Source organism: Pan paniscus, chromosome 9 (genome assembly GCF_029289425.2).
Source record: "Pan paniscus chromosome 9, NHGRI_mPanPan1-v2.0_pri, whole genome shotgun sequence".
NCBI lineage: Eukaryota > Metazoa > Chordata > Mammalia > Primates > Hominidae > Pan > Pan paniscus.
This window is the reverse complement of record NC_073258.2, coordinates 2,395,090-2,412,942: the sequence shown is the minus strand read 5'-3', so window position 1 is coordinate 2,412,942 and position 17,853 is coordinate 2,395,090.

Genomic DNA, 17,853 nt, shown 5'->3' with positions numbered 1-17,853 from the left:
TATAGATAGCGGTGTAGCTATTTCCAAGTTTATACAGATAGTGGTGTAGATATTTCCCCGTTTATACAGATAGCGGTGTAGATATTTCCACATTTATAGAGACAGCGGTGTAGATATTTCCACGTTTATACAGATAGCAGTGTAGATATTTCCCCGTTTATACAGATAGCGGTGTAGATATTTTCACGTTTATAGAGACTATGCTGTAGATATTTCCACGTTTTTAGAGATAGTGGTGTGGATATTTCCACTTTTATAGGGACAGCGGTGTAGATATTTCCACGTTTATACTGATAGCGGTGTAGATATTTCCAAGTTTATAGAGACAGCGGTGTAGATATGTCCACGATTACGGAGATAGCGGTGTAGATATTTCCACGTTTATACTGATAGCGGTGTAGATATTTCCAAGTTTATAGAGACAGCGGTGTAGATATGTCCACGATTACGGAGACAGCGGTGTAGATATTTCCACATTTATTCAGACAGCGGTGTAGATATTTCCACGTTTATACAGATAGCAGTGTAGATATTTCCATGTTTATAGAGATAGTGGTGTAGATATTTTCACATTTATACAGATAGCGGTGTAGATATTTCCACGTTTAGATAGCGGTATAGATATTTCCACGTTTATACAGATAGTGCTGTAGATATTTCGATTATGGAGATAGCGGTGTAGATATTTCCATGTTTATTGAGATAGCGGTGTAGATATTTCCACGTTTATACTTACAGCAGTGTAGATATTTCCAGGTTTATAGAGATAGCGGTGTAGATGTTTCCACGTTTATAGAGATAGCGGTTTAGATATTTCCACGTTTATAGAGATAGCGGAGTAGATATTTCCATGTTTCTGGAGACAGCGGTGTAGATATTTCCACGTTTATAGAGAGAGCGGTGTAGGTATTTCCATGTTTACAGAGACAGCAGTGTAGATATTTGCATGTTTATAGAGATAGCGGTGTAGATATTTCCATGTTTATAGAGACAGCGGTGTAGATATTTCCATGTTTATACAGATAGCGGTGTAGATATTTCCATGTTTATAGACACAGCGGTGTAGATATTTCCATGTTTATACAGAGAGCGGTGTAGATATTTCCACGTTTATACTTACAGTGGTGTAGATATTTCCAGGTTTATAGAGATAGCGGTGTAGATGTTTCCACTTTTATAGAGATAGCGGTGTAGATATTTCTATGTTTGTAGAGACAGCGGTGTAGATATTTCCATGTTTATACAGATAGCGGTGTAGATATTTCCGTGTTTATACTGACAGCGGTGTAGATATTTCTATGTTTATAGAGTTAGCGGTGTAGATATTTTCATGTTTATACAGACAGCGGTATAGATATTTCCGTGTTTATAGAGATAGCAGTGTAGATATTTCCATGTTTACAGAGATCGCGTTGTAGATATTTCCATGTTTATAGAGATAGCGGTGTAGATATTTCCATGTTTATAGAGACAGCGGTGTAAATATTTCCATGTTTAGACAGATAGCGGTGTAAATATTTTCATGTTTATAGAGATAGCGGTGTAGATATTTCCATGTTTATAAAGATAGCGGTGTAAATATTTCCATGTTTATACAGATAGCTGTGTAAATGTTTACACATTTATAGAGATAGCGGTGTAGATATTTCCACGTTTATACAGATAGCGGTGTAGACATTTCCACGTTTATAGAGATAGCGGTGTAGATATTGCCACGTTTATACAGATAACGGTGTAGATAATTCCACGTTTATAGAGACAGCGGTGTAGATATTTCCAGGTTTATAGAGACAGCGGTGTAGATATTTCCATGTTTATAGAGACAGCTGTGTAGATATTTCCACATTTATAGAGACAGCGGTGTAGATATTTCCATGTTTATAGAGACAGCGGTGTAGATGTTTCCACGTTTATAGAGATAGCGGTGTAGATATTTCCACGTTTATAGAGACCGCGGTGTACATGTTTCCACGTTCATAGAGACAGCGTTGTAGATATTTCCATGTTTATAGATACAGCGGTGTAGACATTTTCATGTTTATAGAGATAGCGGTGTAGATATTTTCATTTTTATAGAGACAGCGGTGTTGATATTTCCCTGTGTGTACAGATAGCGGTGAAGATATTTCCATGTTTTTGGATACAGCGGTGTAGATATTTCTATGTTTATACAGATAGCGGTGTAGACATTTCCATGTTTATAGAGACAGCGGTGTAGATATTTCCATGTTTATACAGATAGTGGTGTAGAAATTTCCACGTTTATACAGATCGCGGTGTAGATATTTCCACGTTTATAGAGATAGCGGTGTAGATATTTCCACGTTTATACAGATAGCCGTGTAGATATTTCCACGTTTATAGAGATAACGGTGTAGATATTTCCACGTTTATAGAGATAGCCGTGTAGATATTTCCACGTTTATAGAGATAGCCGTGTAGATATTTCCACGTTTATAGAGAGAGCGGTGTAGATATTTCCACGTTTATACAGATAGCGGTGTAGATATTTCCACGTTTTTACAGATAGCAGTGTAGTTATTTCCACGTTTATAGAGGTAGCGGTGTAGATATTTCCACATTTATACAGATAGCGGTGTAGATATTTCCATGTTTATAGGGATAGCGGTGTAGATATTGCCACGTTTATAGAGATAGCGGTGTAGATATTTCCATGTTTATACAGATAGCTGTGTAGCTATTTCCACGTTTATACAGATAGCGGTGTAGATATTTCCCCGTTTATACGGATAGCGGTGTAGATATTTCCACATTTATAGAGACAGCGGTGTAGATATTTCCATGTTTATACAGATAGCGGTGTAGATATTTCCACGTTTATAGAGACAGAGGTGTAGATATTTCCAAGTTTATACAGATAGCGGTGTAGATATTTCCACGTTTATGGAGACAGCGGTGTAGATATTTCCACCTTAATAGAGATAGCAGTGTAGATATTTCCATGTTTATAGAGACAGCGTTGTAGATATTTCCACGTTTATGCTGATAGCGGTGTAGATATTTCCAAGTTTATAGAGACAACGTTGTAGGTGTTTCCACGTTTATAGAGATAGCGGTGTAGATATTTCCACGTTTATAGAGACAGCGGTGTAGATATTTCCACGTTTATACAGATAGCGCTGTGGATATTTCCACGTTTATACAGTCAGCGGTGGAGATATTTCCACGTTTATAGAGACATCGGTGGAGATATTTCCACGTTTATACAGATAGCGGTGTAGATATTTCCACGTTTATACAGACAGCGGTGTAGATATTTCCACGTTTGTACAGATAGCGGTGTAGGTATTTCCACGATTGTACAGACAGCGGTGTAGATATTTCCACGTTTATACAGATAGCGGTGTAGATATCTCCACGTTTGTAGAGACAGCGGTGTAGATATTTCCACGTTCATAGAGATAGCGGTGTAGATATTTCCACGTTTATAGAGAGAGCGGTGTAGATATTTCCACGTTTATAGAGATAGCGGTGTAGATATTTCCACGTTTATAGAGAGAGCGGTGTAGGCAATTCCACGTTTATACAGATAGCGGTGTAGATATTTCCACGTTTATAGAGACAGCAGTGTAGGCAATTCCACGTTTATACAGACAGCGGTGTAGATATTTCCACGTTTATGGAGATAGCGGTGTAGATATTACCACGTTTATACAGACAGCGGTGTAGATATTTCCACGTTTATAGAGACAGCGGTGTAGATATTTCCACATTTATACAGACAGCAGTGTAGATATTTCCACGTTTATACAGACAGCAGTGTAGATATTTCCACGTTTATACAGACAGCGGTGTAGTTGTTTCCACGTTTATACAGACAGCGGTGTAGATATTTCCACGTTTATACAGACAGCGTTGTAGATATTTCCACGTTTATACAGACAGCGGTGTAGATATTTTCACGTTTATACAGACAGTGGTGTAGATATTTCCACGTTTATACAGACAGCGGTGTACATATTTCCACGTTTATACAGATAGCGGTGTAGATATTTCCACGTTTATTTTGGGCTGGAAGAAGGTCGAAATAAGAAGAGGCAATGTTTTTGGCCATATCATTGGCTTGACTATTTTATCTGGGTAACTTTATTTGCTAGGCAGGCTAACAAAACTGCATATTTAGCTTTTAGCCTTTGGAATAGAGGTTTGTAAGGAGAACAGATTGTTGAGTGGAATAAGCAAATATATTTGCTACAGAAACTGGAAATCAATAATGTTTAGAAGTAAACTCCAACTTTCTTTCAAAATCTGTTCCCTCTCGTTCATTCCCTGTTTTAGTCATTGGCAGTTGTTTTTTCTCACTCGAAAAGTTAAGAGTAATTTTTACATATTCTTCTCTTTTTTCACCTTTATATCAATTTGGCTAAAAAATATTATGGAGGAAATGTCCTACCTTATTTCTTAAATTTTCTCCTCTTATTTATTACTACTATTTATCCAACCCTGACTTTGTTCCAGCCCACATTTTTTTCCCCCTATGGGATATTTTTTTCTTCCAATTTTAATGTATTCTACTCAATAATCTACTTCCAACTGATTATACTTTATAACAGACACCTATGGCCAGGTCTCCACTTCTCATAGATCTATCAATAAGTCTTACTGCCTCCAGGACAGAATTCAAATATTTTATCATGATATTAGCTCCTCACGATACTGCTCTTTTTCAGTAGTCCAATGTCCTCCTTCACAATTCCCCCAAGAATCCCATACTCTGGTCAAAACAAATTACTTGTGAGTTCAGCAACACAGTGTCCTCTAATTCTTGGGTATTATGCAAACCTCTTTTCCTCTGCCCGAAAGCCTCATTCCATGACTTTTCTTTTTCTTCTTCTTCTCATTTTTCCTCTCCTTCATCCTCTCCCTATCCTCCCCACCTTCTCTTCCCTCTTTTCTCCCCATTCCTCTCCCCTCTGTCCTCCTCCTACATTTCTCCTCCCTCCTTCCTCCACCTCCCTTGCTTTCTTCCTCTCCTTTCCTTTTTCTTCCTTCTTCTCCCTTCTGCCTTCTTTGTTCCTTCCTTTTCTTTCTTTCTTTCTTTCTTTCTTTCTTTCTTTTCTTTGTTTTTGATATGTCCTTCCACCATTTATGCTCAGGTTTCTGAGCAAAAGTTTCTTGTGAGTTGAGGTTTCTTGTGCAGGGAATTTTCCCTTATAGACTATCCCTCCACATTGCCACTACCACCCCCTACACACACACACACACACACACACACACAGACACACACACACAGACACACGTGTATTGATTTATCTCCATGACTAAATTCTAAGTGCCTTGAGGCATAGTTCCTACCCTGTCTAATTCATTTGTGGACCCTAGAACAGAACAAGCACTTAATAAATATAGATTGACCAAATGATTGAACAAAGAACATGTGCAGTTATTCAAATGCCAAATATTTGAGATTTTGGATTATTTCTTCTTCCTTGTGAGATACATATGCTCTATTCCATAAAAAAGCAGATTTAAATAAAATATCAAGGGAAGATGTTTTTAGCAGTACTTACATTTGTGCTAAGAATATTATATTATTTCTAGGTTTTTGTTTTAGTATGAAAAATGAAGCTAAGTCCTCAAACTATATAATGAGGCTTTATTGAAGAAGAATTAATCTGGGCCAAGCATTTCCCATATTTTAATAGACATACAGGTACTTTTGCCATATTATAACAGAAATATTGTATTTAGAAATGAGTGGACTTAAAGAAAATGAGTGGACTTAAGTTGTAACATAGCCGTCTTGTGGTAAGTCTTTTTGGTTTATAGAAATGATTGTTTAGGAGGCTGAGGTGGACAGATCACTTGAGGTCAGGAGCTCAAGACCAGCCTGGCCAACATGGTGAAACCCCATCTCTACTAAAAATACAAAAATTAGCTGGGCATGATGGCGTGCCGCTGTAATCCCAGCTACTCCAGAGGGTTGAACCTGGGAGGTGGAGGTTGCAGTGAGCTGAGATGGCACCACTGCACTCCAGCCTGGGTGACAAAAAAAGACTCTGTCCTGGAAAAAAAAATGATATTTAGATTTCCTAAAAAGACTTCTTTTCACATACGTGGGCCATAATGCACCTGCCCTACACACACTAGGGCTAGTATATTAGTCTATTATGGCTGCCATAACAAAGTACCTCAGACTGTGTTACTCAAACAATAGAAATTTATTTTTTCTTGATTATTGAGGCCAGACATCCAAGTTCAAAATGTCAGCAGGATTGATTGAGTTTTGTGTCCTTTCTTCTTGGCTTATAGATGGCTGTTTTCTCCCTGTGTTTTCACATGGTCATTCTATACCTGACTATGACCTAAACTCTAGTTTAAGTACACCAGCCATATTGGATTAGGGCCACCCTGGTTACCTCATTTTACCTTAGTTAGCTCTATAAAGGCTGTATTTCCAATACAGTCACTTTCAGTAGTACCTTGGGTTAACACTTCAACATAGGAATTTTGGGAGGCATGATTTAGCCCATAATAACCAAGTTCCAGACAACTAGAAACAGCTTCTATGTTCTAGGGCCTGCTGACATCATTAAAACTAGCCAGTCCTAGGCTTGCTTACCCTGCCTCCCCTGCTTCTTCTCCTAGAAACCAGAAGAAAGTTTCTTACCCACATTTCACTCCTCTTCCTCTGCCTCCTGACTGACGCTGGGACTTTCCCACGTGCTCCCTCTTCTTGGAGAGGAGGTGTCTAGAGACACCCAAGAGGAGGTCTATACTCTGGGTGACCAAGTAATCTGTATAACAGACCCCCATGAGACGAATTTACCTATATAACAAACCCACATATGTACCCCGAAGTTAAAATAAAAGCTTTTTTTTAAAAGTAAAAAACAACTCATAGAGCGGAATACTGGAAAATAGGAACTTTACCATATGTAAATTTATAAATAAATTTGAAAATGAAATGACCAACTTTTAAAGTTGAAAAATTCTGAGATGAGGAAGTTTATAATATATGGCTTATTTATTATACCGTTATTTATGAAAATGAAACTATTATTTTACCATATATATTTCTCTTTACTCTAAAAATATATGATGAAGTCAGGAGTTCGAGACCAACCTGGGCAACATGGTGAAACCCTGTATCTACTAAAAATATAAAAATTAGCCAGGTGTGGTGGCACATACCTGTAATCCCAGCTACTGGGGAGGCTGAGATGGGAGAATCGCTTGAACCCAGGAGGCAGAGGTTGCAGTGAGCTGAGATCACGGCACTGCACTCCAGCCTGGGTGACAGGGTGAGATCCCATCTCAAACAAAAGAAAAAAGAAAAAAATACATATAAGCTATTTTATTTATAAAACTGCTTAGTATTAGGTATGTTCACAGTTTCTGAACACTTTGCAAATTGGACAATAAAACTAATTTTTAATATGAAAGAAATTGTTTAGCCTATTTCCAGATTTTCAAACAATACCGTTCTAACCTCTGCCCCTTCCAAGATATGAAATTTTATTGTACATTTATTGAAAAGAGGATCACTTTAGATTTTACCAAAGTAGCTAGTATGAAAAAAAATCAAGCCTTGCTATTGTGATTAAATAAGAACATATTTAATCACTGATTCTTGAATAACACTGATTCTTAAAGAAACAGCTGATTATAATTTTGTATAACGATTTCATGCTGTGGCTCACAATCAGAATATTTTGAATATTCTGTGAATATTTTTACATTGGTTTTTCAGGACTTTGCCTAAGTCTCATTTGTAAAGCTCTCAAATATACCAATCATCCCTTTATTAGAATCTGAATGATGCATATATCTTATCCAGTTAAATAACTAAGGACCTTTTTTATTTTAGTAGCTTCCAGTTCTCTTTTAAGAGACAGTAACTGTTCCTTCCTTGAAATCCACTACAAATAAGGATAACTGACACATTGTCTAAAACCTCTGGAGTAAAAACTGGATGTCAATTATAACTTTTACCACAATGGCCTTGAGACTTGGACTTCATTTTCTACCCTCTGAGAGGGTCTGGACAATTTCATTTAATCTGTTTGTGCAAGATAAGATTGGAAGGATGGCAGGCCCTAGACATGTGACTTCAGTGGTACAGACACCTTGAAATGGTTGGCAAAGCCTTATTCCACTAATCATGTATCATTGATGGAGGATTTGAAAACCCCTAAAATAATATTGTACTGCCAGATTGTGGTACAATGTAAGAATAAGAGAAAGAGAGTTGGGCACAGTGGCTCACACCTGTAATCTCAGCACTTTGGGAGGCTGAGGTGGGCAGATCACCTGAGGTCAGGAGTTCGAGACCAGCCTCAACCTGGCCAACATGACAAAACCCTATCTCTACTAAAAATATAAAAATTAGCCAGGCGTGGTCGTGGGCCCCTGTAGTCCCAGCTACTGGGGAGGCTGAGGCAGGAGAATCGCTTGAACCTGAGAGGCAGAGGTTGCAGTGAGCCGAGATTGTGCCACTGCACTCCAGCCTGGGCAACAGAGTGAGACTCTGTCTCAAAAAAAAAAAAAAAGAAAGAAAGAAAGAAAGAAAGAGTGAGAGGAGAGAGGGAAGAAGGGAGAATTAATATGAGTATAAATAACTGACATCTTTAAATAGCTTTGAGCTCTGGGATTGAATGCACTAAAATAAAAATAGCTGTCCAGATTTATTAATTGACAATTTATGCATACCAGGCCAAAATACTTACTCATATACCACTGGTTTTATGGTTGTAAATTCCAGTTTTCAGGCCAAAGGTAGTTAAAGTGGTAGACACTGGTGAAAGAAATGTAATACATTTGACAAAAGCTACGTTTTTAATTCCATGCAATTTGTACTCAACTGTTTTGCTATTTTTGTTTATAGTGCTTCTGGGTTTTTTTTTTGTCTTGTGTAAATAGTGATGAATTAGAGATAATATACAACATTTAACTGAACTATGGCCAATATTTAGTTATGTAGCTCTAGGGACAGAAGATTTGTAGCTATTATATGAATCTACAAAAATTACAGTTTTAATTGTTTCATGGTAATCGTTATTGTGCAATCTTAGCTTCATTTATTGCCAACATTCCCTTAATTGCATATGCAGCTTTGTTTTCAGTGCATCTTACATTCAAGAGGATTTGCATATTCATCATTTGTAAACTCCCATTATGAGAAACCAGATTGTGGATGCATTCATAAATCATTTCCATAACCAATTGCTTCAGTTTTATCACAAATAAAAGTGAACATGATGTATATTGAGTCTACAGTGTTTTAAAATTTTTCATCAGGTTGTTCTTAGGCCATTTATTCATTTATCAAACAAGTATACATTTAGCACCTATTATGCCAATAAGTTTTTTAGATAGTCGTGTGATAGCAGTGAAAAAGCAAATAGTAATCATTGCGTTCACCAAGCTTACAATTTAGTCAGGGAGAAAAATGATACTAAGCAAATAAATAAAAAATATAGTTTATGTCAAGTGGTGATATTTGCTATGGAGAACAGTAAAACAAAAAACTGTGATAAGAAGTTCTAGAAATGAGGATGAGATGGTGATGTTTAAATAGTCAGTATGGTCACATTAAAACATATAATCTGAGAAAAATAGCCAAACAATAGAGGAAATAAGCCATGTGAATATTACATATGTTGACAAAAAGAGTCAAGCTCTGTAAAATATTAAAAGAGATTTATTCTGAGCCAAACATGAGTGATCAATGGCTCATGACACAGTCCTCAGGAGATCCTGAGAACAGGTGCCCAAGGTAGTTGGGCTACAAGTTGGTTTTACACAATTTGTGGAGACATAAAATATCAATCAATGAATGCAAGATGTACATTGGTTGAGTTTAGAAAGGCAGAACAACTGGAAGAGGGGGCTTCCAGGTCATAGGTAGATTCATAGGTTTTCTGGTTGACCATTGGTTGAGTTATTATCTGAAGACCTGGAATCAATAGAAAGTAATGTCTAGGTTACAATAAGAGCTCGTAGAGACCAAGGTTTTACCATGTAGATGAAGCCTCCAGATAGCAAGCTTCAGAGAAAATAGACTGTAGATGTTTCTTATCATACTTAGTTTGTTCTACCAGTAATTGCAAAAGGGAAGAGGGTATAATGAGGCATGTCTGGCTTCACTTTCCCATCATGGCCTGAACTAGTTTTACAGGTTAACTTCGGAATGTCTGTAGATGAGAGGAGGAGTCCATTCAGATGGTTGGGGGCTTAGGATTTAATTTTTTTATTTATATATCCAGCTATAAATGCAGAGGCCTTGAGGAAAGAGGCTTTGGTTTATATGAGGAAGGTCATAGTAAGGCATTGATGTTTACTTCATGTAGGATGAAAACCCATGGAAGGGCTTTAAGCAGAGGAGACATGATCTGACCCTCAAGATTATAGTGGAGCAGGGACAAGGACAGAAAGACAAATTAAGAAGTTACTAAGATGATCAGGAAAGAGATGATGTTTCCTGAGCCAGAGTTGGTAGTAGTAGTGGAGGTCGTAAGATGTAGTTGGATTCTGGATGTGGTTTATTGATAATGCAGAAATTTGCTGATGGATTGCATGTTTGGTGAGAGAGAGAGAAAGAGATGAGTCTTGGAAGACCCCAAATTTCTCGCCTTAACTAGAAGGATGGAGTTTCATTAACTGGGATAAGAAAGGCTGTGGGAAGAGAAAGTTTACGTTGAGAAAATCAGAAGTTTATTGAGATAGTAACCGCCCAAGGGGTTCACCTTGCCAGCTGCCTGGGCAGAGCCAATTCATCAAGATGGGAATTGCAATAGAGAAAGAGTAATTCATGCAGAGCCGGCTATGTGGGAGACTGGAGTTATATTATCACGCAAATCAGTCTCGCTGAGCATTCAGGGATCAGAGTTTTTAAGGATAACTTGGTGGGTGGGGGGAAGCCAGTGAGCCAGGAGTGCTGACTGGTCAGAGATGAAATCATAGGAAGTCGGAGCTGTCTTCTTGTGCTCAGTCGGTTCCTGGGTTGAGGCCACAAGATCAGATGAGCCAATTTATTGACCTGGATGGTGCCAGTTGATCCATCAAGTGCAGGTTCTGTGAAATATGTCAAGCACTGATCTTAGAAGCAGTTTAGGGAGGGTCAGAATCTTGTAGCCTCCAGCTGCATGACTCCTAAACTATAATTTCTATTCTTGTGGCTAATGTTAGTCCTACAAAGGCAATCTAGTCCCCAGACAAGAAAGAGGTCTGCTTTGGGAAAGGGCTGTTACCGTCCTTGTTTAAACTATAAACTAAATTCCTCCCAAAGTTAGTCCAGTCTCCACCCAGGAATGAGCAAGGACAGCTTGGAAGTTAGAAGCAAGATGGAGTCGATTAAATTAGATCTCTTTCACTGTCTCAGTCATACTTTTGCAAAGGTGGTTTCAAGATTTAGACCTATTTCTGTGACCCAAGGGAAGAGGCTTAAGTCAGTATCAGGATACTGCTGGAGTGTAGAGTTGGAGTCCACAAAAATTTTGGGCCTGAGGTATAATTTTATGAGTCCCCAGCATTTAGGAAAGGGTTTAATAGCATTTTACTAGGTGATATTAACAAGGTTGTGGGTGTGTAGAGAGGAGAAGAGATGGAGGGACTGAGCTTCCAGGCAGTCTCATGTTGAGCAGATGAGGGAAAACCACAAGAGAGACTGAGAAAAAAAATAGTTGGTAACACAATCAGAAAACCAGAAAAGAGTTTTATGCAAAAGCCTGGTGAAGAAAATATTTCAAGTAAGGAATAAAATACTGATCCATGCTACAACATGGATGAACCTCAAAAACATTTTGCTGAGTGAAAGGAACCAAGCACAAAGGCTACAGCCTGCATGATTCCATTTATGTGAAATAGCAGAGTCGGCAAATCCATAGAGATAGAAAGCAGATGTAGTGGCTGCCAGGGTAGGGGGGAGAAGAGAGAATGGTGAAGTGACTGATGGGTACAAGTGATGAAAATGTCTTGGAATTAGGTAGTTTGATGATTGCACAACATTTCAAATTTAATAAAAGCCACTGACTTGTACACTTTTTTGTTGTAGTTGTTGAAGCAGAGTTTCGCTCTTGTTGCCCAAGCTGGAGTGCAGTGGCACGATCTCAGTTCACTGCAACCCTGCCTCCTGGGTTCAATTGATTCTCCTGTCTCAGCCTCCTGAGTAGCTGGGACTACAGGCATGCAACACCACACCTGGCTAATTTTTGTATTTTTAGTAGAGACGGAGTTTCGCCATGTTGGCCAGGCTGATCTTGAACTCCTGACCTCAGGTGATCCATCTGCCTCAGCCTCCCAAAATGCTGGGATTACAGGCATGAGCCACTGTGCCCGGCCTTTTTTTTTTTTTTTTTTTTTTGAGTTGGACTCTCACTCTGTTGCCCAGGCTAAAGTGCAGTGGTGCGATCTCGGCTCACTGCAACCTCCGCCTCCTGGGTTCAAGCAATTCTCTTGCCTCAGATTTCCTAGCTGGGATTACACGCGTGTGCCACCATGCCTTGCTAATTTTTGTATTTTTAGTAGAGATGGGGTTTCACCATGTTGGCCAGGCTGGTCTCGAACTCCTGAACTCAAGTGATCCACCTGCCTCGGCCTCCCAAGTGCTGGGATTACAGTTGTGAGCCACTGTGCCCAGCCTACTTGTACACTTTAAAATAGATAAAATGGAAATGGTTAATGATATGTTTTGTGAAGTTTATCTCAATTAAAAAAACTGTTATTGACATAGATTCAAGAGAGAATAGGAGGGGAAAGAACTGGTGTTTGAGTCAGTGTGAGAATAGGCAGAACTTTGAGAAGTTAGTTGGAGAAGGTTGTCAGATCAGGAGAATGTTTTTCTAAGATGGATGAAGTTTTGGCCATTTAGGTCCTGAAGGAAATGATCTTGTAGAGAAAGAGAACACATCGTTGTAAATGAGAGGAGAGGAAATTGGCAGCATGATTCCTTAAATAGCCGAGCAGAGATGAAATTTCTGTCTAAATGGAAGACGTCATCCAGAGAAGGGCATGGAGAGTTGACCCGCTCCTACAGGGGGCAAAGCGTGTGGACAGCTGGCCAGTGAGATTGATGATGCGACTAGTAAAGTTTTCTTCTGATTTCTCTCATTTTCCCAATGAAATGTGAAGCAAGGTGGTGAGCTGAGAATGACAATAGGGAAGGAAGAGCTGGAAGTTAAAAGAGGGAATAGAAAGCTTTGAATAGTTGTCTAGGAATGCGGAAAAGGAAAGAATGAGGGTCACCCTGATGCCAATGGAGTGAGTAGTCATGAATACGAAGTCATTTCAGTCTGCATGATTGTGGACAAAGTGAAATCTGCATGATTTCTTCACTCATTCAGCTGCACAGATACAGGCTAGAGTAAGTGAAGGGATTTATTTTCTAGAGTTTTTGCCATGAGAGTATGGAGAAGTATGAGCATGGCCAGGGAGTGATTGCTTGTCTGACATTTCTAATAAAGGAAATGAAGACAAGATAGGTGAGGGAAATAACTGAAAATAATTTAGGATCCTGGGCTTGTAGAAGCTGGCGCAGCTGAAATATTGTTAGAGTAGAGATATGAAAAGAAGTGAGCTGGACAGATAGGGATGATGGCTGGTGAGTGGACCACTTGAAATGAAGACAAGGAAACGTTATCATCATTAGTAATGGTAATACTTCTTTTGAAGAGTGGCGGCAAAGGTTGTTTTTCATCAAAGTTCTCCTTCAAAGTCATCAATAAGAAGAGATCAAGAAACTGAGAAGCAAATAAAAGTGAATATTTACATGACAGAGAATGACAGTGAGCTCAGAGCTAGAATCTTCAGGGGTTGAGGGGCAGGGCATCCTCAGGGCTCACCTACAGTGTCTGTAGGTGATTGTAACAAGCTGGAACAGTGAGGGGTGCCATTTGACATGAGAGTCAAAGCTTGGGTATTTAGGAAGGTCGGAGGGAGAATTGTCTGCAAGTGGTATGGGCAGAAAGGACTCCTAGTCTACCTTCAAGTCTTATATTGGGGGGCTTGGGGAAAAGAAAACAAAAACACAGGCACAATTTTTTTTTTTTTTGAGATGGAGTCTCGCTCTGTCACCCAGGGTGGAGTGAAGTGGCGTGACCTTTGCTCACTGCAACCTCCACCTCCTGGGTTCAAGCAATTCTCCTGCCTCAGCCTCCCTAGTAGCTGGGATTATGGATGCATGCCACCACGCCCAGATAATTTTTGTATTTTTAATAGAGACGGGGTTTCACCATGTTGGCCAGGCTCATCTTGAACTCCTGACCTCAGGTGATCCACCCTCCTTGGCCTCCCAAAGGCCAGCCCATGCCTGGAATTACAGGTGTGAGCCACCATGGCCGGCCAACAGGCACAATTTGGGAAGGCTTCAGAGAAAGCAGTTCCAGGGAAGATCCACCTTCCACGTTTAAGGGGCACCATATCTTGTATTGGACACATGTACAACTGTCCTTCAAATAGTAGACTCTGAGTTCCAACATTAGGGCAATTTTTTTACTCCTATGAAGGATTGTCTTTGGGGCTTGCCTGTCATTATGGAGATATGATTAAAATTCTGAAACATTGGCATAGTTGTTTTGTTCTGTTTTTCTCTGTCTCTATTTGAGTGGTGTGTGTGTGTGTGTGTGTGTGTGTGTGAGTGAGAGAGAGAGAGAGAGAGAGAGAGAGAGAGAGAGAGAGAGAGAGAGAGAGAGAGGGTTACCTAAAGGGTGATGATACCATAAAGAGAAATTGGTTACAGAGTGCTTTGTAGAATGAATATTAACATTAAAGCAAAATACTTGAGTCTTTCCAGTTGCACCTGCATTTCACTTCTTGCCAATCTTTAAATTTAACAGGTGGAATTTTACTGTGTCAAGAAGCATTGAATGCTGAGCGGGAGCTATGTCATCCAGATACAGATCTCTGCAGATTTGATGCTACAGATGAAGAGTTGAGATGTAAGTGTTAAATTGAGATATTCACTTTTCTGGTATATATGCAATATGTGAGACTCAGAGACCACTCACAGGAAAGTGCACACGCCAACCTTTGTTGACATTAATGTCCTAGTTTTAGCTGGAGTGTTATTGGGAGGCTGTGGTGGTTTATACTAAATACATCAATTTAAGGCGATGTCATTTTGTGAAACAAACTAAAGCCATTGTGGAATGATATGCAATGTTTCTTCTATAAAATTTCAGTGTGATTATGAATAGTAAATAATTTAAACTAATCTAATCCCATAAAGTAGGTAAGGTAAAATATAAAGCCATTTTAAAAATTGTTGACTGGGTATGGTGGCTCATGCCTGTAATCCCAGCACTTTGGGAGGCCGGGATGAGAGGATTGCTTGAGGCCAAGAGCTCAAAATTAGCCTGGGCAATATAGCAAGATGTCATCTCTACCAAAAAAAAAAAAAAAAAAAAAAGAATTACCTGAGCATGGTGGCATGCACCTGTGGTCCTAGCTACTTGGGAGGCTGAGGCTGGAAGATTGCTTGAGCCCAGGAGTTTGAGGCTACAGTGGGCTATGATTGCAACACTGCATTTGGCCTGGGTGGCAGAACAAGACCCTGTCTCTTAAAAAAATTAAAACATATTGTGACTGAAGTGGTGACACATACAACAAAAACTAGGAATCTCCTTTTTTATGGCAATGGGTCACATTTGAGAGGATATTGTACATGTGGATCAACTGAGAAATTTTTGCAAAATGGAGTTGCTGGGACACTCTAAGGCTTATTGAATCCCAACTTCCAGATATAAATGAGTGTGTGCTGATGTGTATGTGTGTATATAAGCCTTTTGGTTGATTACAACACATAACTTGGTTAAGCAGCCACTCTAGCAGACTAATAGTCCACCAAGATCTTTTTCTCCCGTTTAGTGTGTCAGGCCTGTGGGTTTGAATTTGACATGTGTGAGTGGACGTCAGAAGCATCTGCTGGCCAAATTTCCTGGATGCGCACAAAAGCGACAGAGATCCCTGCATTCGAATCCACACCTCAGCAGGATCAAGGCGGTGATGATGAAGGTAGAAAAAAATAATATCTTTTATGTATTACTTTCAGAATTCTGCTTTATGGTGACTAGTTATAAGACATTACATAGGAGGCCTTGGTGAATATACTGAGTATATTTTATTGAAAATACATTCTGCCATAGGAGCTGAAGGTGAAAATAACAATTATGTTTCCAACAGTGTAAAACAAGAATTATACTAGGTTAACAATATTTTTTAAGTTTTATTATTTCCTTCAGGATTTATTATCGTGTGAACAAAAAGTATTAAAAGGCTTTTTTTTTTTTTTTTGAGACAGAGTCTCACTCTGTCACCCAGGCTGGAATGCAGTGGTGAGATCTCGGCTCACTGCAACCCCCGTCTCCTGGGTTCAAGTGATTCTCCTGTCTCAGCCTCCCAAGTAGCTGGGACTACAGGCACGTGTTACCATGCCTGGCTAATTTTTGAATTTTTAGTAGAGACAGGAATTCACCATGTTGGCCAGGCTGGTATCAAACTCCTGACCTCAAGTGATCCACCCACCTTAGCCTCCTGAAGTGCTGAGATTACAGGTGTGAGCCATCATGCCCAGCCAAGTCAGCCAGCTCTTTCTTTCTTTCTTTCTTTCTTTCTTTCTTTTTCTTTCTTTCTTTCTTTCTTTCTTTCTTTCTTTCTTTCTTTCTTTCTTTCTTTCTTTCTTTCTTTCCTTCCTTCCTTCCTTCCTTCCTTCCATCCATGCTTCCTTCCTTCCTTCTTTCTTTCTTTCTCTCTTTCTTTCAACACTGCTCTGTTGTCAATGAGTTTCTTCCTCTTGCTAACATATTAATTTGTATTTTCTGTTTACTTTTATTCTTTTTGCTTTTTTTTCTTTCTTCCTTTTCTTGGAGGGGTGAGTATTGTTACATTTTTATTTTTATTTTTTTCACTGATCTGGAAGCTTTAATTTATATATCTTATTGTTATGACTATTCTTAATTTTTAGGGTATATTCTTTATATGAAATTTCTTTAACAAAACCTAAAGTGCTCTAGTATTTCTGCCTTCTTGAACATGAGAAAGACCAAACTATCATTTAATTATCTTTTGGTCCTGAGTTACAGTTGAACATTTTAAAGAGTTTTAAAGTCAATATCTTGTTATGATACTTGTAATTAGTAAGTTTATATATTTCATTATTTTTCTTACTCACCACTGTTTTTTAGATTTTATGCTTTCCTTCTTGGTTCCCTTATCCCCTTGCAAAGGTTGACTCTTTAATCAATTTTTCTTTTATTTAGAAAAGATCTGTGGTGATGAGCTCCCATAGTACCTGTAAACTTAAAATGTTTTAAAATTGTTCTCACTTCGAAATAATAATTTATCTGGTCATACAATTTTAGAATTTTTTTTTAATTTCTAAGTACAGGGTGATTTTCCCTCTTTAGCTCCTGATATGTGCTGTAGTGACGGAGAAGTCTGAGTGCATGTAATGGTTTTTAGTTTAATGCAGATTTTAAAAATGTTTCTTTATCTTTGTTATTTGAAAATTTCAGTATGATGAGTGCAGGAATGAGTATATGTTTAATTTTTAATGCTCAGAATGCACATATATCATCACTTGCAGAAATTATGTTATTCTATTCAAGTAATTCTCTCTTACTCCCTCTAATCTTTTCATCTTGAGTTTCTATTAAACACAACTGATGTTCACACTCCATAACCTGACTCCTCCTTTTTATTTTCCATATAACTTACTCTATTTTGAGTTACATTTCAGGGCTTCTGGTACATGAATTTTCTCTTTGACACTATGGCCAGTCTAGGTTATATTCTGCCTATTGGGCATTTAATTTAAAGTCTTAATTTATTTTTGTTTTAAGTGTATACTTGCTAATATTTTCTTATTTATTTCCTAGTGTATCTTAATATGTTTTT